The sequence below is a fragment of the Typopeltis vanoorti genome, chromosome 13 (genome assembly GCF_054136105.1).
Source record: "Typopeltis vanoorti isolate ZY-2024b chromosome 13, IOZ_Tvanoo_1.0, whole genome shotgun sequence".
Taxonomy (NCBI): domain Eukaryota; kingdom Metazoa; phylum Arthropoda; class Arachnida; order Uropygi; family Thelyphonidae; genus Typopeltis; species Typopeltis vanoorti.
Window position 1 is genome coordinate 90738671 of NC_143561.1, and position 27487 is coordinate 90766157.

The following is a 27487-nucleotide window of genomic DNA, read 5'->3' on the forward strand; positions in this document are numbered from 1 at the left end:
GTATTCCTTAGAGCAGGGATTCTCAACCTATGGTACGCGTACCACTTGTGGTACGTAAGCCACTGCCTTGCTGGTACATCTAATATCTTGAATTAAATATAGTGGTACGCCACTGGAAAAGGTTGAGAACCCCTGCCTTAGAGGATAAAATAAGCATGTCTTTTTTTTTAAAAAAATAAGCAGAAGGACTTCAAAGAAAAACAGGTGTAATTATCCCGAAATCATGCTGGGGGGGGGGGAGAAGCGGAACATCTGATAGGTAGTAGGACTTAACGAAGGGTTTGAGGCAGGGTTACAAACCCCCCCCCCCCCCCGACTCCCAATACTAGCAGTCATACATTTTCTTGAATTGAATTCATTCACACTACTTGCAAAGGCAAGGCCATTCCAATCACGCAACACTATGAGAAAAAAAATCAAGCTCTCGCCCACTTCTTGACTGCATTCACTCCATGGATGTTGTCTTGGTCTTTCTTTTTCTTCTTATGGCTCTACAGCTCAAATCGATCCTTAGCCTCCTGGGTTTGTTGTTTCCAATGCTGTCTGAATAATATTTGGTCATTGGTTCTTCTGGTTTGGTCATTGTGATATGATGTTGCTATCTTGACTGCTGGTGTCCATCCATCTTATTGGTTTTCATTATGGTATTTTACTAAGAATTTTACTATTTATTGTCTTCTTATATATATAATACTGTCAATTTTCCATATGCAAAACCAGAGGCATAGTGAGGCTATGGCCAATGTGGCCCGGCCATATACTCTAATTTTACATAGGTGCAAAAATTGAGATTTTTAAATTTTTTTTTTTTTTTTAATTCCCAGTCTATAGGTGCCAATGGCACAATTTTCTTTCCTAGCCATAGGTGCCAAAATTCCTCGCGACATCTCTGTGCAAGACATGCTCTGCCTACTGCTACTTTTTGAACTTGATTATACTAGATATAGTGGGTTCTTTATAAATTGATATAACTCATGGTTGTATTTGATCCTTGAGCGTTTTCCTAAGGATTTTCCTTTCAAAAGCTGAAATCAAATTCTTCACCTCTGCTGTAAATAACTAGGTTTCACATTCATAGGTAATAAATTCATAGGCTAGGCAAATCATTGATTCATATATTTTTACTTTAGTCTTCCAATGAATATCTTTTCAACTGAGTACACATAAAAGAGAATAGAAACTTGATTATCTCTCTTTATTCAATTCTGACCTTCCACCATCCCATTTGGTTAGCTAGAAATCGTTATTCCTAAATATTTAAATTGTTCCATTTTTTTCCTATTTCAAGGTTCCTAGTTTTCACACTTGTATCAGTTAACTGATTCTACTTGATGTTAATCATTATTTTTTTGTTGGTTTATTTTTAGCCTTATCTCTTTTGCTAATTTTTATATTATTATTTTCCTGACCTCCAGGAGTCACAAGACTCATTGTGGGAGGTTAACACTAGTCAACACGAAGTGTATCATACCACTCCTTAAACTTATCCACAGTTTGCACATTCACTACCTTCTCAGGCAGTGCATTCCATGCTCCTACAACTCTGCATGCAAAAAACTTAGTTCTTACCCTTTTACTCACATCCTGCTTTTGCAACTTCCCAGGATGGTCCCCTTGTCCTTGCTCCTTTACCTTATTCTACCATATGAAAAACTCCTTAATACGATAACCTTTCAGTCACTTAAATGTCTTGATCATACCCCTCTTCCTTTGCCTTCTATCCACCAAACTCTGCAGGCTTCATACCCCTGAGTCTGTCTTCATAATCAATGTCGTACAGTCTTGATATTGTTATCCATTTCTGCACCCTCTTCAAAGTTACTTCATCCCATTCAAATCCTGATGACTAGATCTGAGCATGGAAATCCAAATATGGTCTAGGCAGCTTTATACAATGGGACAGCACTCTTTTATCTCTCATGGTCAGTGTTCTTCAAAATTGCCACAATTCTCTGAGTTGTCTTCACAATTTTTGCAATATGTTCTCGAAACCTCAAATCTCTATCCACAGTCACCCCAAAATCCCTTGCCTCCTCCATTTCTATAACTCCACCAAGTGAGTATGAAGCATCCCATCTGTGGATCCCAAATTTTAAAACCTTACATTTAGTTGCATTAAACTGACATCCTCATGCCTTTGTCCACCTTTCCAGCTTATTCAAATCCTCTTGAAGAGCCAAAACATCAGCACTATTACTAATAACCCTCCCAATAATATACTATATATACACACCCAAGCTTCACATCATCTGCAAACAATTGAACAACAATGATATTGTCACAATAGTCTTGTGACAATATCATTGACATGAAGATCAAACGGTAATGGTTCCAGGACTGAACCTTGTGGAACTCCACTTGTAACCCTCCTACTTCCTGATATTGCTCCCCTGTATACAACTTACTGATATCTATCAGAGAGCCAATCACCAATTCAATCCACTAACCTGATATCCAACTTATATGATGCAACTTAAAAATCATCTTGTCATGTGGCACCCTGTTAAATGCAGTTAAAAAAAATTCAGAAAATGACAGTGTATGGCTTAACCTCATCTGCTGCTCTTATTACTCTATTGAAAAGGTTACCAGATTACTAATACAAGAACGCCCTGTAACAAATCTATGTTGACCTGCATAAATAACATTACCCTCATCTGCCCAATCCCGTATATGAATTCTTGGCAATTTTTCCAAAATCTTAACTACAGAGATATAAGCAGGCCTATAGTTCAGCGCTTCCCAAACTGTGGGCCGCGGCCCCCTTGGGGGCCGTAGGTTTTGTTGAGGGGGCCGTGAAATAACGAAAACAAATTTAAAATGTTTTAAGACTAAGTAGATTTTTTTTATTTTAAAAGAAAAGTATTTAACTTTTATTATTTATTATTTCTTTTTTGTTATTTTTTATATTTTAATGGAAAAATTCACACATTGGTATTGGTTCACAAACTTTGCTTCCTGCTTATTTCAGTGCTTAATGAATATTAGTCAATATTGCTTATTCATATGTTTCATTTCAAATTAGTGGTTAATTGTATTTACTTCAAATGCCCTCCAGGGAAGCTCCAAATTTTCCTGTCCCTTTCATCACACATTCGTAATCAGGGACTGTTGATATTGACTTTATATACATATCAAAACTCGTTTTATATTATCACTGTCATCCGAGCTAGTTTTCTGTTACCAATAAAAGTTTCGCATATACTTCACACATGAAAAAATGCTTAAACAAGTTCATGTGGGGAGATAGTAACTAGCTTGCAGTGGTAAACAACACGCCCTCCCACTATACTGCAGAGGCAATAAAAACAAGTACTTTTATTATGCCAGTGAATAAGGTATGAGGAGTCTGTGTAATATATTTCTCAACAAATAGTGCAATTAGAGACAACTGGGATAAAAACACACTAATTAATGAATCGCATGTCCCCTCATACAGAAACTATGCTGTATAGACTGAAACAAAACCATATGTTGCATGGGCAAACACAGAATCTAACTAAAAACTATTGTTAATGATTAGATGTGTGTGAGTTCGATTTCCCAAGGCAGCAATAAAATTCAACCGAACGTGTTAAAATTCGTAAAAGTGCTAAAACTAAGTAATATATATATATATATAATGAATGTTATGGCAGTTTCACATATGGAATTCGGTTGAAGAGAGTTAGCATTTCAACTCAATTGTCAGCTATGCTTTTATCTTTCGGTTGCGCGATCTTTTGTTAATACCGCACCAATCATATGCACGTTTTAATAACCTGCCTTTGCTGTTTGTTTCGCGTTAGGCTTAATTACCCGTAAAGGAAGAAAAGTCACAAAAGAGAAAAATATTCCTGGTCTGGGAATTCCCTTATTCAGGTAATATTCACTAATTTAATGTTATCAGTCTGTGGTGTGCCAGTATCGGTAAGTGGTGATATTATTTGATCTATTCTACGTTAAAAAATTTAACCCTGAGATGGATAAGTGGCTGATAAAGAAAATAAAAAAAAAATCCCGCGAACAATCAGAAGCAGAAACACACTCAAAAAAGAGGACTGTATTTCATATTTTACCAGAACAGCCCACATCGTCTTCAGAACCCAACGGTAAGAGGCAAAAAAATGTAATATATGCATTTGATTTTTGCAATATTCGCTGTGCATGTTTTGTATTGAATATAAATACAATAAATATTATAATAATATATCTCTCTATTACGATTTTTATTCGAGGGGGGGGGCCGTGAAATATTTTAATTTTTGCAAAGGGGGCCCTGACATCCAGAAGTTTGGGAAGCACTGCTATAGTTTAATACCTACATTCTACCATCACCCTTATGCAATGGTACTATCTTACCCTCCTTCCACCCTCCAGGAACCTGTCTCATTGAAAGACTTTCATTAAACAACCAAGTTAATGGCACAGTTGGTTCCATAGCACATTTCTTTAAAACACATGGTGAAATTCCATCTAGTCCCCTCCCTGCCTTATTGACGTTTAGCGTACTCAGTATTTGGAATAAGTCTTCCTTATTTGCTTCTAACACTTTACCAGTTATTATCCTTAGAGGAATAAAGCCTGTAGTACCAAGATGGAACACTTATATTCGTGTCTTTAGTTCTTTATGTTCTATCTTAAATCCTTGTCATACTAACTATCTCTCTGGGGCTGCTTCTCTATTCGGAACTCTGACAAAATTTATTTATTTTAGCTGCTCCAGCCAGAGTCCTAGTACAGAAGAATTCTTGTACAAAGAAACTTTCCCAGAGTTTAAGTATTACCTAATCTTATTAAAGTATTAAGTGCCTGTAGAAACTTCAACATTGCAGTCATGGCCTAAACTTTCTTTAATTTCCCCTTATTCACAGGTTCTAACTTTAGTGAGTGGTAATTTCAATCTCATGCCCAGACAAACTCTGACTTACATAGAAAAACATGTTTATTAATTATCAAAATTTCATACAATAAACTTTTACATATCAAGGTATGTCATATCAGAATTCTAATTCATTAGCTGAGCTATAAGGAACACATTAATTATCTAAACACTCTAATTTTACATCTCTAGATTAAGTAGGCACATTTTTATCATGAAATAGTAATTCAGAATTCTAAGTAAAACTTGCTAACAAAGGTCAATTCACATTCAACTAAGTGTTGCATACTCTCAGGCTTTTAGACTACTAGTCCAATATAATTAGATTAACGCGTTACTGAGCACAAAAGTGACTTAAAAGTTCTCTTTCTTCTCAAATCAGAAATCTGTTCTTCTCTCTTTACTAATCGTTACAAGAATATGGAATTTACTGTATTTTACCAGTGTCCTGAGAGGATATCGCACTTCTTTTCGTCCGTTCTTTGTTGTCAGATGTCTTTCTGCTTTATCGAGTCGCGTCCACGTGGAGATTACGCTGATCGACGCAAATCACCATTCCTTGCACTTTGCCGTATATACGCTCGTCTACTGGATCGATATCGTCATCTCGGCCGTCCTTTTTGAGGAACTTATTCCGCTGTTTCGCATCGGTAAACTTTTACCGATGGCCCTAGTTGGTGTCTACCGCCAGCTCACGTATAGCATGCCCGACTCTTTCAGCTAGCAACCGGGAAGGAGAATACTTCTGGCACCGTCGATCGGTCAGCACTCTGCTTGTCCACACGAGAAAACAGGAACAGAAAAAACGGGGGGTTCAAACCTGAGTGAACTCGCTTTTTATTCTTCTTTTCAGCGCCCTCTTTTCATAGTGGAGGATATCTAACTGTGCTCTCCTATTCGTCCCTATGCGATTGCATCACACTTCTGCTCCTTGAAGAGTGCTTATTTCACCAAACATGAGTTCGGCTTGCCTTCCAAGAACGCTTCCGTTGCACCGTGACGTCATCGTAGGCAGTTAGCTAGCAACCTTTGAACCTTTGTTTGCACTTAGATTTACATTCTTTTACAGTATAATTTAGACATCAATAATTTTAACAATATAATTCTATTCTGACATACAATTTTCTCCTCAACTTTACTTCTTTCTAAGGTAATTGTAACAGGTTTTCTTTTATATTTTTCTTAATTAACCAATAGTGCAAGCATTTCTAGTTCAGAATTTTTTGTTTCTTGTTAAATCTTGAATGAATGACTTTTCTGTTGAAAGAGTCCCCATTCAAGATCTAACAACACACTAATAAAGTGATAATTAAATAGCTCAACTATGTCATCTGCTTTGGTCATCTTATTCCCATCTCCACCCAGCAAGGTAATCCATCCACTATCTTTTTTCTTCCTACTTGCTGCATAGCAAAAAAACTCCTTGGAATTCTCCTTGGATTGTAGTGCTGGTCTCCTCTCATATTCTAATTTTTCTCTCCTTACAATACTATTCACTTTCTTAGTATATTCCTCATGCAACTGTTCTTCACCCCTCTCTCTCTCTCTCTCTCTCTCTCTCTCTATATATATATATATATATATGCCTTTCATAATCTCTTCTGCAATTTTCCTTTTATTCCTTTTGTCATCAATTCGACTCCAAATTGCTTTATGTTCTTCACTCGAGGTATACAATCTGTCATTCCTGTAAACAATTTTTTCTTAAGTATTTCCCATGCACTAATGACTCCTCCTCCTTCAAATTCTTTCATCCATTGTACTGCTGCAAGCTAATTTCTAAGTCTATGATAGTTGTCTTATAATTTCTTTCTGTTTTGATACCTCTACATGCCTATTCATCTAAGTCAGGATTACATGGTCACTCTCACCAACAGAGACCAAGTAATTCATCTCAGTCACAATCAGATACTTCAATGCTCTGACCAAATTCAAAACTCTTAAATCTCATGCTCCCTCCACCACATGCTGCCTAAGACAGTTGCCCCTCAAGAAATCCAAAAATTCAGTTCCTTATTACTGCATGCTGTCTCCTCTGCCCAGTTTATATCGCTGTAGTTGAAGTCCCCTGTAATGATTATTTGCTTTGCACTTTCCAAACAATAGCCATTAAGAATTGTCTAAACATATCCTGCTCATCGCTATATATATTTCCTGGTCTGTAGCAACATCCCACTAAAGATCTTGTCTTATAAACATCTATCTCACACTTATACTCTCAAAGCCATTGATGTTATTTTCACTGAGATTCTCCACTCTGAGAGTGCACAGTATCTCTTATCATGAGTAACACTCTGCTAACACCACCACATTTACCTTGCCTATTGTGCCAAAATATACTATACCCTCTTTGATTTTTATCTCTCTTAGAACATCCTTTTCAGTTAACCAAGTTTCACTGATGCCAACAACCTTTGGAGAGGCTGAGTTAATCAATGCCACAAACTCATTCCCTTTATTTCTAATGCTCCTGGCATCTTTATACAGAAAAACCAGTGTGTTGCCAGTATTCTTATAGCCATTAAGAATTATACACACGTTAACACAAGAATATTTTAATGCTTACCAAATATTTCAGTACGAAACTAACAGACTATCCTCAGTGGCTTGATAGGAACAGTTTTTACAAGGTGGAATACAAACAGTTCATTATTCAAAAGTAGAACGAGCCACATGATGTTACATTGTTTAGCATTAAAGAGAGGTAAATTTCATCAGAGTGAGGAATAAATTATAAGTATTAATTCAAAATTTTATATAACAATCTTAATTTATAAATTCAGTTACAGATAACATTAGGCTAATCTAAGAATTAAAGCTCTCAATTACAAAAAAAGGGGTGCTTAAGGGTGAAAGCTGTATAACTGAGAGGAGACCTCCACATAGCCTTTAAAGGAATGCGGAGAACCGACCAGGGCTTCTGACCTAATGTCCAATCCTCACCTTCTCGTGGTGCACCCTATTGGGTATCTTGGATACTGAACGAACTAGGATGGGCTGGCAATTTGGGATTTAGCTGACCAAATTGTATTCTTATTGGTTAAAGCAAAATAAAAAATGATAGTACAACATGACAAAATTTCATGATGGCTGGGGCGTCGCCCGGTTAAACAAGGCCCCTGTTGTTTTTGCCAGGGAACCAGAGTGAACAGCGAAAAGTCAGCTACTGGAACAAATCTGAAAACACACCCCCAATTCAACATCACCAGAGTTAAAGATCGGTACTATCAACCTAAGAAGCCTGAATGGCAAAGAAATGGAGCTAGCTGAGGAATTAGATAAGTACCAGATCGACATAATAGGGATGACTGAAACAAAAAAGACAAAAACTGGTGAGATCTTTTCTGAGCAATAAATACAAAATGCTATATTCAGGCAATGACAATCAAGGAAAAGAAGGAGTAGCCATAGTATTCAACACAAAATACGAGGCTAATCTTCTTGAATGGCAGATAGTCTCAAGTAGAGTGATGTGGGCAAATATGAGAATGGGGAACTGGACAATGAGACTTATTTGTGCCTATGGTCCCACAGAAGGTTCTACTAAGGTAGAAGTGGAGGAATTTTTTGATGCTTTAGAAAAAGCAACTGACACAATGAAAAAGGAAAAGTTGGTCCTTGTTAGGGATCTAAATAGCAGAGTAGGAAATGATTGTGAGACATACAAAAATATTTTGGGAAAATTTGGAGAAAAGAGCAAAGCTAATAATAATGGCAAATATCTGTTGGATTTCTGCTCAGGACATGGACTGGTTATTACTAACACCATGTTCCAACATAAAAATGTGCACAAATTCACATGGAGAGAAGAGGCAAGGAATAAGAAAAGTCTCATTCACTATGTTATTGTTGATAGTGATGTTTTCTCCCTGGTGCAGGACACCAGAGTGTACAGAGAATTTGAAATTGGAAGCGATCACTGTTTAGTCTTGAGCAGGATAAAATTGAATTTCATATTGAAAAGAATAACATGCAAGAAAGTTTTAAAGTGAATAAAAGTTGAGCAGCTCTCAGATGTGAACTATAGACTAAAATACACAAACATTATTGAAGAAAAAAATGAAAGAGTTTGAGAACAGGAATCAAACCTTGGAGATTCAGTGGCAAACCTTGAAGAAAGCCCTGATTGATTCAGCTAGAGAGGCATGTGGTGAAGTTGTCTGCAAGGATAGAAAAATTAGAACTCCATGGTGGACACAGGAAGTTAAAGAGACAGTGAAGGAAAAGAAGAAAGCATATCAAAAGTTCCTGGCATATAAGTCAGCTCTTAGAGAATACAGACACAAATGTAAGAAAGCAAAACACTGTGTAAAACTAGCTAAACAAAAGTCATTGGAGGACTTTGGCAAGAACACAGAAAATAAATACCAAGAAGTGGTAAGATATTCTGGAGGTTGTTGAAGAAGCTTAGAAATAGGGGAAAGAGTGCTGTAAAAGGAGTTGGAGATGATAAAGGTGACATGAAAACAGGAAAAAAAAGATATCTTTGAAGTATGGAGTAATTATTTCGAAAAATTGCTAAATAAAACAAGCAGTGATAGCACAGTGGTAAAAAAACACTCAACAAGTATACAGTCAGGAATACATATCCATACTTGAAGTAGAAAAAGCTATCAAAGGCTTGAAATGTGGAAAGCCAGCAGGAGTAGATAATATTCGACCAGAAATGCTGAAGTATGGTGGTTTAAAAGTCTTACAGCGGCTGCACCGCATAGTTCAGAAAGCCTGAACAGAGGGATGAATTCCTGATGATTGGAGTAGCACTCTCATAGTACCCATATATAAAAAGGGAAATAAAACTGAATATGAGAATTACAGAGGTATTTCCCTACTGAGTGTTCCTGGCAAGATCTATGTAAGTATACTTGAGAAACGGTTGAGAAGAATTGTGGAAGAAAAGCTTGGTGAAGAACAAGCTGGATTCGGGCCAAATAAAGGCTGTCAGGATCAGATATTCACTTTATGACAAATAGTGGAGAAATCGCTGGGAATATAACAAAGATCTGTATTTAAGTGTTGTCGATTTGGAAAAGGCATATGACAGGATGCCAAGAGAGAAGCTATTCAATACGCTACAGTTGTATGGTGTCAATGGGGCATTATATCAAGCAATACTTAGTCTTTATTTGAGTTGTAAGTCAGCAGTTAGAATTGAAGGAAGTACAGGAAGATGGTTTAATGTTACATCTGGTGTCAGACAAGAATGTACATTATCCCCTCTGTTATTCATTATCTATATGGATCACATTATGAAGGAATGTGGTGTTAAACCTGATATCAAAATTGGAGATGTTAATGTCAGCTCTTTGCTTTATGCGGATGATGATATACTTCTAAATAAATCCGCTACAAGTCTGCAAGATTCTCTGACTAAATTGAATAACTGTTGTAATAGATATGGTATGAAGGTTAGCATTAAAAAGACAAAGACAATGAAAATAGGTAGAATTGTTGAAAATGTCAACTGTGTTGTGAATGGAGAACCTGTGGAACAAGTAAAACATTTCAGCTACTTAAGGCACGATTTTTAGTGAAGATGGTAAATTAAATATGGAAATAGACAACAGAATCAGAAAGCTGGTATGGTGGGAAGTCAATTGAATAAATTCATATGGAATAAGAGAGAAATTAGTCGGAACACTAAATTAGCTGTATATAAGACAGTGTTCAAACCAGTTTTAACTTATGGATCTGAGAGCTGGGTCAGAAGTAAAACACTTGACCAAAGACTAGAGACCACAGAAATGAGAGTCCTGAGAAAGATTAGAGGTGGAACAGATGGCATCAATGGCAATATCATATTAAAAACTAGAATATTAGGATAGAACTTGACATTGTCAACATCCAGGAATGGATTAGCAGAGCTAATCTCAGGTGGTATAGTCACTTAAACAGAATGGGCGAGGAAAGATTAGCAAAACAAGTGTTCTCTGCCAGGTTGGCCGGAAAACAAACCCGAGGAAGACCAAGATATAGGTGGATTGATACGGTATAAAGTGCCTTAGACAATAGAAATATAAGATCTGATAATGTTGGAGTCTTGACAAGTAACAGACTGATTTGGAGGAGAATTGTAGATAGGTAGTTAGTAATGATGTAAATTTTTCATGTAGTACTATCATATCCTGTACACCCCTTGAGGGTACATGTCAGGAATTTGATGATGATGATGAAAAACTGTTCCTATGAAGCCACTGAGGATAGTCTGTTAGTTTCAGGTTGAAATATATGGCAAGCATTAAAATGTTCTTGTGTTAACATTTGTATAATTCTTAATTCAATGTCACAAGTGTCTCTCAAGAATGGAATTCTTATAGCCATTGTTACTCCCCTGATACTTCACCTGGCTCTGCAGGATAGTGCATACCTCCCCCATTTCTCAAGCTGCTATCACCACAAGACCATCCCTGCAACATTTCACCTCTACAATTCTGATTTTCCTATCCTGACACTCACTTGCCCAGAAACCAACAGTTTCTTTAATTGTTCATGCTCTTCTGCATTCAAATATAATCCATGTCTTGCATACAGCTCTCTTCTATCCTCAAATATATTCCATGCATCCAGATATTCCAGATCTTTTTTCCTGCACATCGTCGCTATCATTTCATTTGTCATCGCTGCTCTTCTCCTCTACTGCACATTATTATACTGGGGAAACATGCTCACTAACTTTTCTTCAGACACATTTCTACTGCTCTATCCCTAACATCAACCCCAAATCTCGGGCTACATGATTCAGTAGCCCGAGATTTGGGGTTCAAGTTAGGGCTGTTGGATTCATGCTACCTCTCAGGTCCTTTGTCCCACCCATTACTATCATCTGCTCTTGAGGAATTGACAGCATATACTAGTACATAAATTAAATCCAACTTTAATATATACTTCTCAATATTTCGGCAACGTCACGTTGCCATCTTCATGGGAACTTAAGATAAAGACACATGCACGCACGCACTACACAACAGCAAATGAGAAACAAAGTAAGGAAATTACCGTTTTCTTAAAGGCCTGATCATGCTTCCTAGCGGACTATATTAGGTGTTCTTGGTCGTTGGGCTGAAGTTCTGATATGATTCCCAAATTTGGGGCAGTCTCATGCATCCAAATTTGTTGAGGTTTGGCATGTTCCTAAGGGCTGAGGCTGATTCCATGAATAGTCTTTCATATTTGAACTTGCTGTGGTGTATTCCTGTGGCTTTCTTCCACCTTATTCTGTGGCGAATATCCAGAGCATGGTCTGCAAGCCCAGAGTGGTTCTACTCGTGAAATCAGATGTAGTCCTTGAGTTCTGAGATTCTGATATTTGCTGTCCTGCCTGTTTGGCCAAAATGGGACAATTTACAGCTGCAAGGGACCTAGTATATACCAGGTAGGTCTAGAGGAAAGAGGTTGGTCTTTAGTGGAGCAGGTAAGGGATGCCAATTTTCTATATGGTCTGTAACAATAGGTCAAGTCATGTTTTTTTTTTTAAGATTTTCTTGATTTTTTCCAAGGTGCTCCGGATGTATGGAATGGTGATTAATTTAGAGTAATGTTTGTTGTAAAAGGGGGGGTTGTGTTACTGGCTTTAGTATTTTTTTGGGTTTTTTTTTTGGGGGGGGGGGGTAGCCATTGGTTGAGAAAGTGTTAAGGATGTGATTTAGTTCAGTGGTTAGGGCTTGTCATTTGAACAGATTTAGCCCTGTTTGATAGTTTCTTAATAATTCCATATTGTTATGGGGGGTGGGGATTGTTGGTGAATGCATCTGCCTGTATGGGTAGGTTTTCTATAAACTAAGAAAACCAAGGGTCTGTCAGGTTGGCGGGTGACTAGTGTGTCTAGGAAGGGGAGGTTATTGTTTTCCTCTTTTTCCAGGGTGAACTTGATTCTGGGGTGTTGGTTGTTTAAGTGTGTTAAGAAGGAGAGGATTGTATCCAAGCCATTTGGCCAATAGCAAACATATCATCAACATAGTGAAGCCATATGGTTTCTGTGGGGCAAAGTTTAAGGCTTTTTCTTCAAAAGTCTCCATGAAGAAGTTGGCCAAGGGTGGGGAAAGTAGTGAACCCATGACTGTCACCTCTATCTGTTTGTAGAATTTTTCCTGCCAAACAAAATAGCCTGAGTTCATTGTGAAATGGAATAGGGCTGAGATATCGGGAGGAAATTTAGCTGGATTAGCTCTAAGGTTTCTTTGTGGGGGATGTTTGTGAATAAGGATGAGACGTCAAAACTGACCATTATGTCAGTATGTTGGAGTGTAAGGTTTTCTACACTGGCTTTGAAGTGGACTGAGTTTTTTATGTGTGATGGTGTGTTGCCAGTATAGTGTCTGAGTGCTTTGGCTAAATATTTAGCTAGTTTGTATGTGGGGGAATCAATGCCATCTACTATGGGATGTAATGGCATATTTTCTTTATGCATTTTTGGGAGCCCATATGTATTTGGGGTGGGGGGTCTAGAGTTATATGGTTTTAGTTTGTTAGTAATCTTCACAGGCCAAGAAGTGACCTTAAGGAGCCTATGGAGTTTTCTAATTTGTGAGTTGGTGGGATTGTATTCAACGGAGAGGTAAGTAGCCTGATCTAATGGTAAAGCATTAAGCTTACCTGTGTAGTCAGTATGATTGGGTACCACAGTTGTGTTCCTCTTATCTGCTTTGGTGATAACTATTTCTTTGTTTTTCTTCATTTCCTTTGCTACTGGATATGTTGGTTTTTGGTGATCTTGCTTTTGTGAGAACACAGGCTACATCGAATCTAATATCATTGGCGATGTGGTTTGGAAGGTGTCGAATCCAGTGTTCAATCTGGATCGTTAATTCCTTGGCCGGTATTTTCCTGGGAGCAATGGTGAAGTTGTGACCACGTGACAGAGCATCGAGTTCTTCAGGCTTCAAACTAACTGAAGAAAGGTTAACTACAGTGTTGGTTGGTAGTTTTGGTTTGGATGTCGAGTTCTTTCTTAATTTATCAAACTTGTTAATATGTCAATTCCGTATTTTTTCGAATTCTTTATTTGCTGCAGTGCACGAGATGTCATGTAGAATTGACCAAAGTTTGTGATTTAGCATATTAGAAAGCTCTTCCTCTAGCGCTAAAATAGCTTTGTTTGCATCAGCTAGGGAACTGCGTGTAGCATTGATTTGTTCCCATAGCAAAGCATAGCTCGTGCGGTTATAGATTCAGAGAGCTTTCTGAGAAAGGAAACGGTGCTTAAATTTCACACAATTTGGGATTACCTGATAACAATCCAGATTGAACGCGGGATTTGCCACCTTCCAAACCACATCGCCTGTGTTCTCACAAAAGCAAGACCAAAAACCAACATATCCAGTAGCGAATACAAGTCTCTACAGGAAATGAAGAAAAACAAAGAAATTATCACCAAAGCGGATAAGGGGAATGCCACTGTGGTACTCATTCATACTAACTACACAGGTAAGCTTAATGCTTTACTATTAGATCGGGCTACTTACCTCTCTATTGAATACAATCCCACCAACTCACAAATTAGAAAACTCCATAGGCTCCTTAAGAAGATCACTTCTTGGCCTGTCAATATTACCAACAAACTAAAACCATATAACTCTAGACCCCCCCCCTGTATATATGGGCTCCCAAAAATACATAAAGAAAATGTGCCATTACATCCCATAGTGGATGGCATTGATTCCCCCCATGAACAAACTAGCTAAATATTTAGCCAAAGCGCTCATGCATTATACTGGCAACACGCCATCACACATAAAAGAACTCAGTCCACTTCAAAGCCAGTGTAGAAAACCTTACACTTTAACATACTGACATAATGGTCAGTTTTGACGTCTCATCCTTATTCACAAACATCCCCCACAAAGAAACCTTAGAGCTAATCCAGCTAAATTTCCTCCCGATATCTCAGCCCTATTCCATTTCACAATGAACTCAGGCTATTTCGTTTGGCAGGAAAAATTCTACAAACAGATAGAGGCGACAGCCATGGGTTCAACACTTTTCCCACCCTTGGCCAACTTCTTTATGGAGACTTTTGAAGAGAAAGCCTTCAACTTTGCCCCACAGAAACCTACCATATGGGTTCGCTACATTGATGATGTGTTCGCTATTTGGCCACATGGCTCGGATACTCTCCTCTCCTTCTTAACACACTTAAACAACCAACACCCCTAGAATCAAGTTCATCCTGGAAAAAGAGGAGAACAATAGCTTCCCCTCCCTAGACACACTAGTCACCTGCCAACCTGATGGTACCTTGGTTTTCTCAGTTTATAGAAAACCCACCCATACAAGCAGACATTTGCCAACAATATGGAGTTATTAAGACACTATTCAACAGGGCTAAACTGATCTGGTGAAATGACCAAGCCCTAACCACTGAACTAAATCACATCCTTAACACTTTCTCAGCCAATGGCTACCCATCAAAAAAATCCAAAAATATTAAAACCAGTAATCCACAACCCCCTCCCCCTTCACAACAAAGATTACTCAAAATTCATCGCCATTCCATACATCTAGGATACCTTGGAAAAAATCAACAAAATCTTAAAAAGACATGACTTGACCTCTTGTTACAGACCATATAGAAAATTGGCATCCCTTATCCACTCCACTCAAGACCAACCGCTTCCCTTAGACCTACCTGCTGTATACCAGGTCCCTTGCAGCTGTAAATTGTCCTATTTTGGCCAAACAGGCAGGACAGCAAATATCAGAATCTCGGAACACAAGGACTACATCCGATTTCACCAGTACAGCTGCTCTGGGCTTGCAGACCATGCTCTGGATATTCGCCACAGAATAAGGTGGAAGAAAGCCACAGGAATACACCACAGCAAGTTCAAATATGAAAGACTATTCATGGAATCAGCCTCGGCCCTTAGGAACATGCCAAACCTCAACAAATTTGGATGCATGAGACTGCCCCAAATTTGGGAAACATACATCAGGAGTACTTCAGCCCAACTGCCAAAAACACTTATTATAGCCCGCTAGGGGGGGGAGGTACCATGAGGACTTTAGGAAAACGGTAACTTCCTCCTTCATTTCTCATGTGCTGTTGTGTGGTGCTTGTGTGCATGTGTCTTTATCTTAAGTTCCCATGAAGATGGCAAGTGATGTTGCCATCTTCATGGCAACAATATTGGAAAGTATATATTAAAGTTTGATTTAATTTATATACTAGTATACGCTGTCAATTCTTTAAGTATTTTATTTAATAATCATTTTTAACTAGCATATAAGCCTTTCTACAAGAATTACTATAATTTCCTCTACACTTTCACGCACTTCACTGCCACACTATCATTCCCCCAGGCAAGCACTCATCTGGCACTCTACTCTGCACATCCTGAATCATTGAATTTCCATACATGACACTCTGAAGAGATTTATTCATCCTTCTCTTGGTATTCCTAGCTCATACGGCTTTCAATCTCTCTCTTTCATTTCTCTCCCACTCCCTTTCGTTCCACACTCTTCTCGTCCCTGTCTGTCTGATTTGCTTTCCTTCATCTCTACCTTGCTCTTTGATTCTTTTCTCATACACGTCTCATTCCTCTCACTAGCTAGCTTCTCTATCCTCCCAAGATCTTTATTCATCTCATCTCCTTTCTCAGCAGTTGTTTCTCTCTTCACATATTCTGCTTTCAATTTACTTTTGCATGTAATCATGGTCATCAGACAAACCATCTCCTTCTGCTAGACTGCCCAAGGCTATCCATATACATGTCGTTAACATTCACTCCCCCCTCCACTTCACTATTGGTATCCACAAACTGAACACCTCTTTCTTAAGTGCTATCTCTACTGCCACTATTTAAACACTTTGTCACCCAGCATCTCCCACTGCCTACATTTCATGCACACATGCACATTGCCATCTCTCACCTACCTCATTTTTAAACAACGGGATGCATAAATACCCCAAGCTACAAAATCATCAACTATGCTAGAAATAATGTAGTCTTGAAGTATTGGGAGCTATGTGTAGTGCCAAAACTGTGACAGCTACCATGTTGAATACAGTCAATATACATAGCTACCATGTTGAAAACATTCGATACACGTGGAGACAGTACTGAGACAATAAAATCCTAACAAAATAGTGTAAAAACTTGATGTAGCTTAAAAATACCAAAGCACTTTACATCGATTTTTTACAGAGGTCAAGTCCTATGAGAATATTGTAAAAATAACCTTGTTTGTCTCTGTATATTTTATGCTAGATATTATTGTAAATATCCCTTTGGAAATTAACTGTATATACTCCTTTAACAAGAAATATTTTGTGTTAAAAACAAAGGCAATGTTTTGCTGCCGGAACATTGTGTAATAGCTCTCTATGAAGGAAGAAAGAAAGGTTGTTTACGACTTTTGTATATGAGAAACTGTTTACAAGCTCTGCACATAAACACTTCCAAAGTCGGTCTAAAAGTTTCAAACAACTTTCCGTTGGCCGGCAACTTAAGATCAAAAGAGTGCATGGAGAGAACAGAGAGCGGGTCGAACTTAAAAGAAGATGAAAGAGTCATGCTGAATTCTTCTTGGTTTACTACCCTTAGTGCAAGGACCTGAGATCGCAAAATAAAAGGGGACTGAGCTGAGCATAAGAGGCTTCTAGTCGTCAGCAGAGAGTCATCAGAAGTTGGAACCAGAGAGGAGGTGAACTGCAGACCATAAGCGGAGTTCGAACCAGAGCAGTGGCGGCAGAGAAAAGAGGTGAGGCAAGATCCCAGTTACTAAAGAGGAGTAACCGAGATCCAGGTGCAGAGAGAGCAAAAAGTGAAGCACTGTTAACAAAGAGAGCCAGATCAGTCATCGGTGGTCGGCAGTTACAGTCATTGGCGATTAGTAGCAGAAGTGGCGGCAATTAGAAGCAGAAGTTCCCGAAGTAAGGATCCAGAGGAGAATTTGCCCGTATGCTGAAACCTCTTGTATATGTGTTATTCGAGTACCGCAGATTGCAGTCAAAAAGCCCGCTAATATCCCGAAGTGATACCGCTGTAGCAAGATTCTCCTGAAGGAAGCCTAAAACTCGAGATGAAAGAAAAGCCATAAAGACTTTAGTAAAAGACTCGACTGAATGTGCAATACAGAGCCTCTGTAAGTTACTTCCCTTTGTATATTTTCTCATAATCTAGGAGATATGTTGTATATGGACTGTTAAGAATTAGTTTAATAGTAATAAGAAGTGTCCATAAGAGAGTCAATTGGCATGTTAGAAGTTGATATCTAATTTGTATAAACTAACCTCTTTGCAAGTAAACTAGAAGTTTAATAAGTTTAATTTGTAAGAAGAGAGTAAATAAGTTTTAGAGTTAAAGAGATTATTTAGTTTTGAAGTGAAAGGGTTCTAATTTTATGTTAAAGATATTTATAGATGGGTAGAGAAAGCAATCTCCCTGTCGTTCGATTCATGTATATTTCATATTAATGTAATAAATGTGTGTTTTAATTATTTGTTAAAAGAATGCTGCCTGATCCTTTATGTTACAACTGCACTGTTCCTAAATAAATCGGACTTGTGAGCAGGAAACAACTAAGGCATTAAAAGCTCAGTTTGATTACTTAAGAACCACAACTGTTTATGTAAACTTTGTTGAAGGAAGTTACGCTAGTAAGAGAGAGAAAGAGATCTCCTGGAAGTTTTATTGAATTTTATGCCGAATATTTGATATACTGATGGTGCAGTCTGACAAATAAATTTTTTAGTGTTAATAGGCATATGACTAATAAATACGGAGGTGGAAAAACATAATAAATACGGAGGTGGAAAAACATAATACGCAGTAGAATAAGTGAGAAAGGTCACGAGAGGAAAAGCGGGTACTGCTAATTATAAAGAAAAGCAAATTAATAATAAAGAATAAAAGTAGATTATTACAATAATGCAGCAGTCAGCATATTGTTACAATATCACATGCTCATGCAAAAAAAAAAAAAAAAATCAGCAGTTTGAATAGTGCAAACTGAAAAACCAGTATTGTCATGAAATAAACAATATCTTTCCTTACTACTAATGCTTATCTTTTTATAACAGCTCATATCATGCATTAGCAAAGATGGATGCATTGCATCCATCTTTGCTCATGCACATTGGCAGCTCCTTCTAGTTCCAGATACATTTCTGCTGTTGGTTCTTGGCACGATTGTAGCATATGCAGAAGACATTCCTATCTGCACTGTTCTGTTAGTGTCTATTGGCAATGATCAGATAATGTATTCCAAAGCTAAATTAAAAAAGTATTGGTGCTAGACTATCATTTTGTATTTTAAATTTTGTACTCTGGTATTCCAAGGTGTATCATAATCTCATATAATTTTCCTCTATTAATGCTGTCATGATTAATGTTGAAAATCAACAAAAAATGTGGTGAATATTTATATCCTGTCCTCTCACCACACTCTATAAGATAAAAAATTCCAGCTACTGGTATCCTGTATAATCTTTTCAGAAATTCAAGTCTATCATATGGTCCCTCTTTTTCACTGTCTGCAGTTCACAGACTCTCAATCTGCCCTCATAGTGTAAATTTTCACCGTCCTGATATCATCTATAATATTCTCCTTTGCTCCCTTCCCACTGTATCTGCATTACCTGGAACCCAGGAGGCCAGATCACTGCAAAATATTCTAGAGGAGGTTGTATCAATACCTTGTAAAGAGGCAAAATATCTTCCATATTCTTATGTGACAGTATTTATTTTCAGCATTGCAGTTATCTTCTGAGTTGCATTTGCAGTCTTTGCTATGTGGCCCTTAATTTTAACTTCATGTCTTATTAGAACTTCGAAGATTCCTAGCTTGATCAGTTTCTTCTAGCATAATCACACCAATATAATATTCAGTTGGATATCTCGTGAACCAAATGGCATAACACAACATTTCCTAACATTGAACTGACAGCCATTTTCAACATGCCTACATTTTAAACTATTAAAATTGTTCATGTTAGTTGTATTTTTGATTACCCTGCATATGTTTACATCAGCAGACACTGTCTCCTGTCAAATCCTGATGTCATGGATGTAAAGAATGACAGTGGACTTAGGACCAGTCCCCTGTGTACAACACTGGTCACTTTAAATCTCAATGACTTGCATACCTGGTACACCACTTTTTGATAAAAGTTAGTCATCCTTTTATCCAAGGTGATAGTTTATAATCCAATACCATATCTTTTTTTCCTTACACATTTGCTTCATGCACAAACTTTGTTTGCTATCACATGGATACAGGATAAAACAAGAATGTAAATTCTTGTTATCACTATTATGCTTTTCAAGGATTTAGGCCTATTGTGACCTTCTGACCTTAGAAGTCATCGTTAAATCTCTTTAGAGGATGCCCTGGTTTTCTTTTTCAAGTGGAAAAACAAACAAATAAACAAAAACATCTTATGCTGTTTCAGATCCAGAATATTTTAATAATAAGGTGACATGCTTTTTGACTGCTTGTATATGGAAAATATGACTTTTGCATTAATTCAACCTCATATCAGCATTCATAGCATAAATGCCAATTTAAATTATGTGCCCCCTATAGACATCCAAATCTAACCCTTTTTTGAATGAATCCCAAATTTCAGCTACAACAACCAATTATAGTTAAAATTAACTATAATTAGTTATAGTTACAGGAAACTGTGAGCAAGAGGGTGAGGAGTGGTTTCTTTGCATGGAGGGTGGTTGAGCCGTGGAATGCATTGCCTGATAGAGTGGTGAGGGCGAGAACGGTCAATGAGTTTAAGGAGTGGTATGATAGATTTTGTGTTTCTTAGGGGGGACCTCCCCTCGATGAGTCTTGACAGACTTTATGTTCTTAGGAAGGACCACCCACGATGAGTCTTTTGACTCCATGGAGGCCTGAATAATAATAATAATAATAACTGTCCAAATTACATTCTGTCTGTCACAAGGGCTTCTCAAGTGCCTTTGTACATGTTTATATTCCTTGCCTAAAGATATCAAATCTGGAATCTTCTCTTTTTGACCTTTTCTATCTTAAGATTTCCTTGTCCCCATTATGCATCATTCATTTACTGTCCCTACCACTTCCATAATTCTTAAAATTATTCTGACCTCTTTTCCTGAAGCTTCATTTCTTACAGTCCAGTGGAGTCACTTTCTTGGTGACTTTCATGACAGCAACTTCCTTTTTTCAATTCTGCCAAACAAGCTGAAAGAGTAGCTTGAGTACTTCCTAAAAGCAACAACTTAAATCAAATGAGCAAAATGATAGCATTATGGTTGACTTAAGATATCAAAGCTATTTTGCAAGATTCTTATGGTTTTACATTGTCATGAAATTCTTATAGTAGTTTATAGTACAAAATTGTTATAATTGGAGACTGCCATGTCAGCAAAATATGTATTATTCACAGGCGATCAGGAACTTATGTAGAAAGGTATAGCAACACAATTGGAGTATACTTTGCTATGAAATCATTGATGGTTGAAGGTAAAAAGGTAAAGCTCAAGATATGGGATACTGCTGGACAAGAAAGGTTCCATACAATCACACAGAGTTACTATCACTGTGAATGGTGTAATCATAGTTTATGATATCATAAATGTACAGCAATGGGTAGAAGTCTTCCAATATATCGTACCAGAGGTTTCTCTTCTTGTTATTGGTAACAAATGTGACTTGGAATCCATGTAAGAGTACCTTATGAAGAAGATTTATAACTAACAGAACAACTCCCAAATATATCTGTCATAGAAACTAGTGCCAAAGAAGATACCAATATTGGACTTGCATTTGTGACATTAACAACAGAAATGAAGTATTTTCTTGATGTTGCAGATCATTTCAAATTTTGCTCATGAAGATGATGACTGCTTTCATATAAATAGTATAGTAGGTCTATAAAGCCTCGTTTCCAGTGTTGTAAGTGATAAGGCATCAGTAGTTAATATAAAACCAGTAGCTTTTAGATTATTTAACTATTATTAGGAAGTATTGCTTTGTGTTTTATATATTATTTTTTTTTGTAAATTTTTTTGCTGGCATGGTTGGCCGAGTGGTTAGCATATCCGCTCTCCAGCCAAAAGGCTGCGGGCTCAAATCCCGCCATATAATAAATTTAGTTTAATCCTTTATCCGAGTGTGAGCAAACAAAGTTTGCACCTGAAAGTATCTTCAGGACTGGGGTAAGGTGGTACAACACCAGGCCAACTCGTTGCAAAGGTGAAGCAAGCTACCAACACTCCTATCTCAGTATCTCCTTGCAGATGTGTCTAATGTTATGCATTAAGGGACAGGCCACTACCCAGACTAGTTTCGACCATTATTGAGGTCTCTTCAATGGGAGCCAGGCCCGAGTGGAGATACTAGGCAGAAGCATTAGCAGGTCATCTCCACCTATCCAGAGTAATTTATTAAAAAAGGGTGGCAGACCATTTGGCAACTCCTATAGGTGGAGATGACCTGCTAATGCTTCTGCCTAGTATCTCCACTCAGGCCTGGCTCCCACTGAAGAGACCTCAATAAAGGTCGAAACTAGTCTGGGTAGTGGCCTGTCCCTTAATGCATAACATTACACATATCCGCAAGGAGATGTGTTTTGCATTATAGGAGATACTGAGATAGGAGTGTTGGTAGCTTGCTTCACCTTTGCAACGAGTTGTCCTGGTGTTGTACCACCTTACCTCAGTACTGAAGATACTTTCAGGTGCAAACTTTGTTTGCTCACACTTGGATAAAGGATTAAATTAAATTTATTATACTCTAGCCAAGTGAAAAATAAACTTTCAACAAACCCCGCCGTGGACATGGATGTTTGTGATTGTCTGTGAAAATACTAGTGGTGATGGTCAGCGGTAGATGGCGTTAGATGATGAAGGTAGTTGCATTTACTGGAGTGGTGGAGATGGAGATTTGTAGAGTAGGTGCCCTCCCTCGATGAGTCTTTTGACTCCCTGGAGGTTACATAATAATAATAATAAAATTGTTTTACCAAATTGTTGTGTATATATTTTATATATATTTACATTATAATGTGATGACTACTACTATTAACTCAGGGTTGGGATATGTTCATTTTTAATATTAACTGACTTAAAACCCGAGAATTATAACAAAATGAGATTTATTCGAAAACGCAACATGTTTCGTCGAGATTGACTTCATCAGGCATTAAGAACATAGAAAGATATTAAAAGACACTGAAAATAACATTGAGACACTCTAAAGCTATACAATTATAAAGTTATGATATTTGACTGTGAATTACAGTTATTATGAACTTGAGCTATAGTCCGTGTTAAAGTTCTATTGTTGTACACTTGTGCGTGTGTGGAACCACACGACCTCCAGTATCTGATAGTAGAGCTGAAAGAGTCAGGCAAATTATAGCCGAGATTATTGTTCATATGAAGCGGGTCCAAGGTGATTTCTTTTGACTCCACAATGCGGCGTTCCACCTCATCATGGGAAATGTGTAGGTTTGATGTTGATGTCCAATTTATCTCATGTTGGCGGCTTTCGTTGTTCGTGTTTATTGAAAACAGGACATGGCCCGACAGAGCAGTTGCTCTGGTTCTCTTATAAGCAATGTCTCTCTGGTGCTCCTCGAGATGTAGTAGGATAGATTTCTCCGTTTGCCCATAGTAAGGCTTTCCGCACTCACATGTGACCTTGTATACACCTGGGAATTGTAGAAGGTTGTGAGATTGTTTATTGTTGTTGAAACGTGATCTTATTTTTGGCAGAGTCGAGAAGCACGTTTGTATGTTAAACTTCTTTAGGATTCTACTCAGCTTTTTGGATAGTGTGCTGATATATGGCAAGACGATATGACCTTTGGAGTCGTCCTGTGTCTCTACGTTGACGGTGGGATAATTGGTTGTTAATACTTTTTAAAGAGTAGCCATTGTTTTTAAAGGTCCATTTAAGATGTTGTAGTTCTTTTTTTAGTTCTTCTTCATCTGACAGTACAGATCTTGCACGATTCGCAAGAGTTGATATAATACCCAACTTTTGCGTTGGATGGTGATGTGAAGATGCATGCAAATATCTATCCGTGTGTGTTGGCTTTCTAAATATAGAGACTTTTATTGATTCAGGCGTCTTGGTGAGCTTAACATCTAGGAAACAGATGGAACTATTTTCTTCAATCTCCATGGTCAATTTTATATCCTGATGGAGGTTGTTTAAGTGGTTGAGAAACCTGTGAAGATTCTCAATACCATGCTTCCATATGAGGAAAATATCGTCCACATATCTAAGCCAAATTCTTGGTTTTAAACTAAAAGAGGAGATTGCCTTTTGTTCAAAATCCTCAAAAAAAATGTTGGCTAATACAGGAGAGAGGGTGCTTCTCATAGCACCTTTGACCTGTTTATATAGTTTACCTTCGAATTGTATTAGCCAACATTTTTTTCGAGGATTTTGAACAAAAGATATCATCGTCACTGACATGAGGATCTAAGGATCTTTCTCAGACATAGCCAAGTTAGCCGGTCTTGGGTGTGGACAGCAGGCTTTTTCTCCTCATTTTATCTGGGGGTTTTTCTTCCCGCAAAGTAGGCAAATCGGTCTTAAGAACACAATGCCTCACAGACAATTACACATGGTTGAACGTGGGGGGGGGGGGTAACGACCCCACCTCGTAGTGAGTTATGAAACCCAGAAATGGGAGGCCAAGGCCCTAAATTGGGCTGTAGTGCCTAAGAAGATGTGTGTGTATGTGCATATATATATACAGGGTGTTCGGGATAAATTTGACATATTTATAATTAATTATATTTTTCCGTAAGTTACATGTATTAGCACACACTTCTCTTCATTTAAAAGTTTGGACCCTTCTTCATTCATATACAAGATGTCAGAAAGGATGGATAGCTGGAACCCACCTGAATCATGGAAGAGAATAACTTGTATCATGATGATTCGTGCCCGCCATCAAAATAAGGATATTACGACTGCTGCCCAATGCTCCCTGAATACAGTAAAAACAATCAGGCATGAACTAGAGACTTGCAATGGTGACTACGAGGATGTAGCAAGAAGAAAGATCCCTAGCAGACGATCTGATTGCGTTCGTACAGCAGAATTCCTCGCAAATCTGCAGGAACAGGTGTTGAAGAACCCTGACATTGGAATTTGGGCTTTGTTCGTGGAGTTGCTAACTGTAGTCAAGCCCTGGATAACAAGGGTAGCCAATGGTAGGCCGTATGTATGGCAGCAGGATTCGGCCCCTTGCCACACCTCTGGGAAAAGTCAAAAATGGTTGTCTGAAAATTTCTACGACTTCACCAGTCCAAATGTTTGGCCTCCAAACTCCCCAGACCTTAACCCCATGGATTATTTTGTATGGGGCGCAGTTGAAAAAGACACCAATCGCACTTCCAGTAATACAAAAGCCCAGTTAATGGATAAAATTAAAACAGTTTTTGTGGCCCTTCCCAGGGAGACTGTAGCATCAGCTTGTTCGAGGTTCCGAAGCAGAATTGAAGCTGTGATCGATGCTAATGGTGGTTATTTTGAGTAAATCTTGTTGATAGTATTGTAATTAACTCTGCCTGTAATGTTTTTTTGTCAATTCATTAAATTTAATAGATACAAAGAAGATTTTCTTTTTCCTTACGAAACTGTCAAATTTATCCCGAACACCCTGTATATATATATATATATATAGTCTGACAGATAAGATATATGGAGGAAAAAATCTGAGACAATCAAACACTGCTATTCTTTCTGTGGACATTGGGGAAATCATATTGAATTGTTAAAACTATAGTATTAAGCCAAAAGTAACTGTGCCTTTTGTGGGTTAATGTAATACCCATTTTCTCTTTACAATTAAATAGGTTAAATATTTGAAAAAATTGTAACCATTTGTTTTCTTGATGATTTTCAAGAAATAAAGTTGGTTTGCAGTGCAACCTTTTTCCTCTCTTAGTCACATTTTATGACAATTGTTAAAGGCTTCATTTTATATCTCTTACATTTTTTAAACAGGTGTAATGATTTATTCTGTTTAATTTTTATCCAATATTATAGCACAGTAAATAAATAACTGCTGTGTTTAATGTTTAATAGCAGTAAATCAAACTTTTGTTATTGCTGTTGTTGTTATGTTCCATTGAGTCGTTTTTGACTCCTGGTGATTCTATGAATAAACGCTCTCCATTCAGATCTGTCCCTAGCCATATCTTTCAGAATTTCCAAGCACATTCTAGTTGCTTCTTTAACTCTATCCACCCATCTAATTCTTGGCCTTCCTCTTCTGCTTCCATCAACTTTAGCAAGCATCATCATCCTCTCCATACTGTTGTTTGCTCGCATAATAAGTCCGAAGTATGAGAATTTTTGCTTGATGATTATAGCTTTGAGGGAGCAATCTGGCTTTATTCTGTCTCTCACTGATTTATTGGTTTGCTTTGCATTCCATTGTATTTTTAGTAAGCGTCTCAAACCCATAATTCAAATACATCTGTCTTCCTTCTTTCACTCTTTCTCAGGGTCCAACTTTCACATCCATGTATTACCACAGGGAATACCATTGCTTTCACGATTCTGATTTTTGTTGTGAAGCTAATATCTTTATCTTAAATATCAAATTTGGAATTAAAATATCAACACGTACATTATTATAACTGGTAAGGGAGCCCTTCTTAGATGCGGTCCCCGGACTCTCATTGTCTGTTTTAAGCTAATTACTTTTTTAGTAACCAGTATGGCTACGGTCCTTGGTTACACATATTTGCATTAACTAACTTACATTACTCTAAACCAGTTACTTATAACTTTGAAACCATTCGAAATATATTATATTCTACTTGCATATATGAGAAAACTTTTTATTAACCATAATAAACTAATAGCCATAGTAAGTGTTAGTACCAACAGAATATGATAGTAATACTTGAATTTTATTTTGTAACATTGTACTGTGCATTGAATTGTATTGTGAAATATTGTCATAATTATACAAGTTGAATAGTATAATATGTATAATTTGTATATGTGATGTGAATAATAAACATTAATAATAAACATCTTTAAAGATCTTGCTTAAATTTATCATTGCTTTCTTTCCAAGTAATAATCTTCAACTTCTTCAGTACAATACCCATCTTTATCAATTTGGGATCTGGAGCACAAAATTGTTAACTACTTCCATTTTCTCCCCTTCTACTTCAAAATCATTAAGTTCACATGTTGCCATTACTTTTGTCTTTTTGAGGTTACGTTTAAGACCATATCTAGCACTTTCTTCTTTAACTTTCATAACAAGTTCCTCCAAAACTTCTTTGCATTCTGCTAGCAAGGTGGTATCATCTGCATACCTCAAATTATTAATATTTCTTCCACCAATTTTAATTCATCTGAAGACTCCTCCAGCTCTGCCATTCTTAAAATGTATTTGCTGTACAAGTTAAACAGGCACAGAGATAAAATACATCCTTGTTGCACCCCTTTACCTATTGTGAAATACTCAGTTTCTCCATGATCTGTTCAGACAGTAGCTTCTTGTTCATGATAAAGATTCCTCAGAAGGTTAATGAAATGCTCTGGTACTCTCATTGTTCTTAACACATTCCACAGTTTCACATGATCTACAGAGTCAAAAGCCTTACTATAGTCAAGGCTTTTGACTATAGTAGGTAGACATTCTTTTGATATTCCTGTGCT

The 27487-nt window shown here is 37.5% G+C and overlaps 1 protein-coding gene and 1 pseudogene across 1 annotated transcript in view; both read left to right on the plus strand.

Moving 5' to 3' along the window:
* The window catches only part of DCTN2-p50 (dynactin subunit 2), a 220623-nt gene that overhangs the window by 303 nt on the left and 192833 nt on the right, over nucleotides 1–27487 (plus strand). The window lies entirely within an intron of this gene.
* LOC150100359 (ras-related protein Rab-19 pseudogene) lies at nucleotides 30–21675 on the plus strand (annotated as a pseudogene).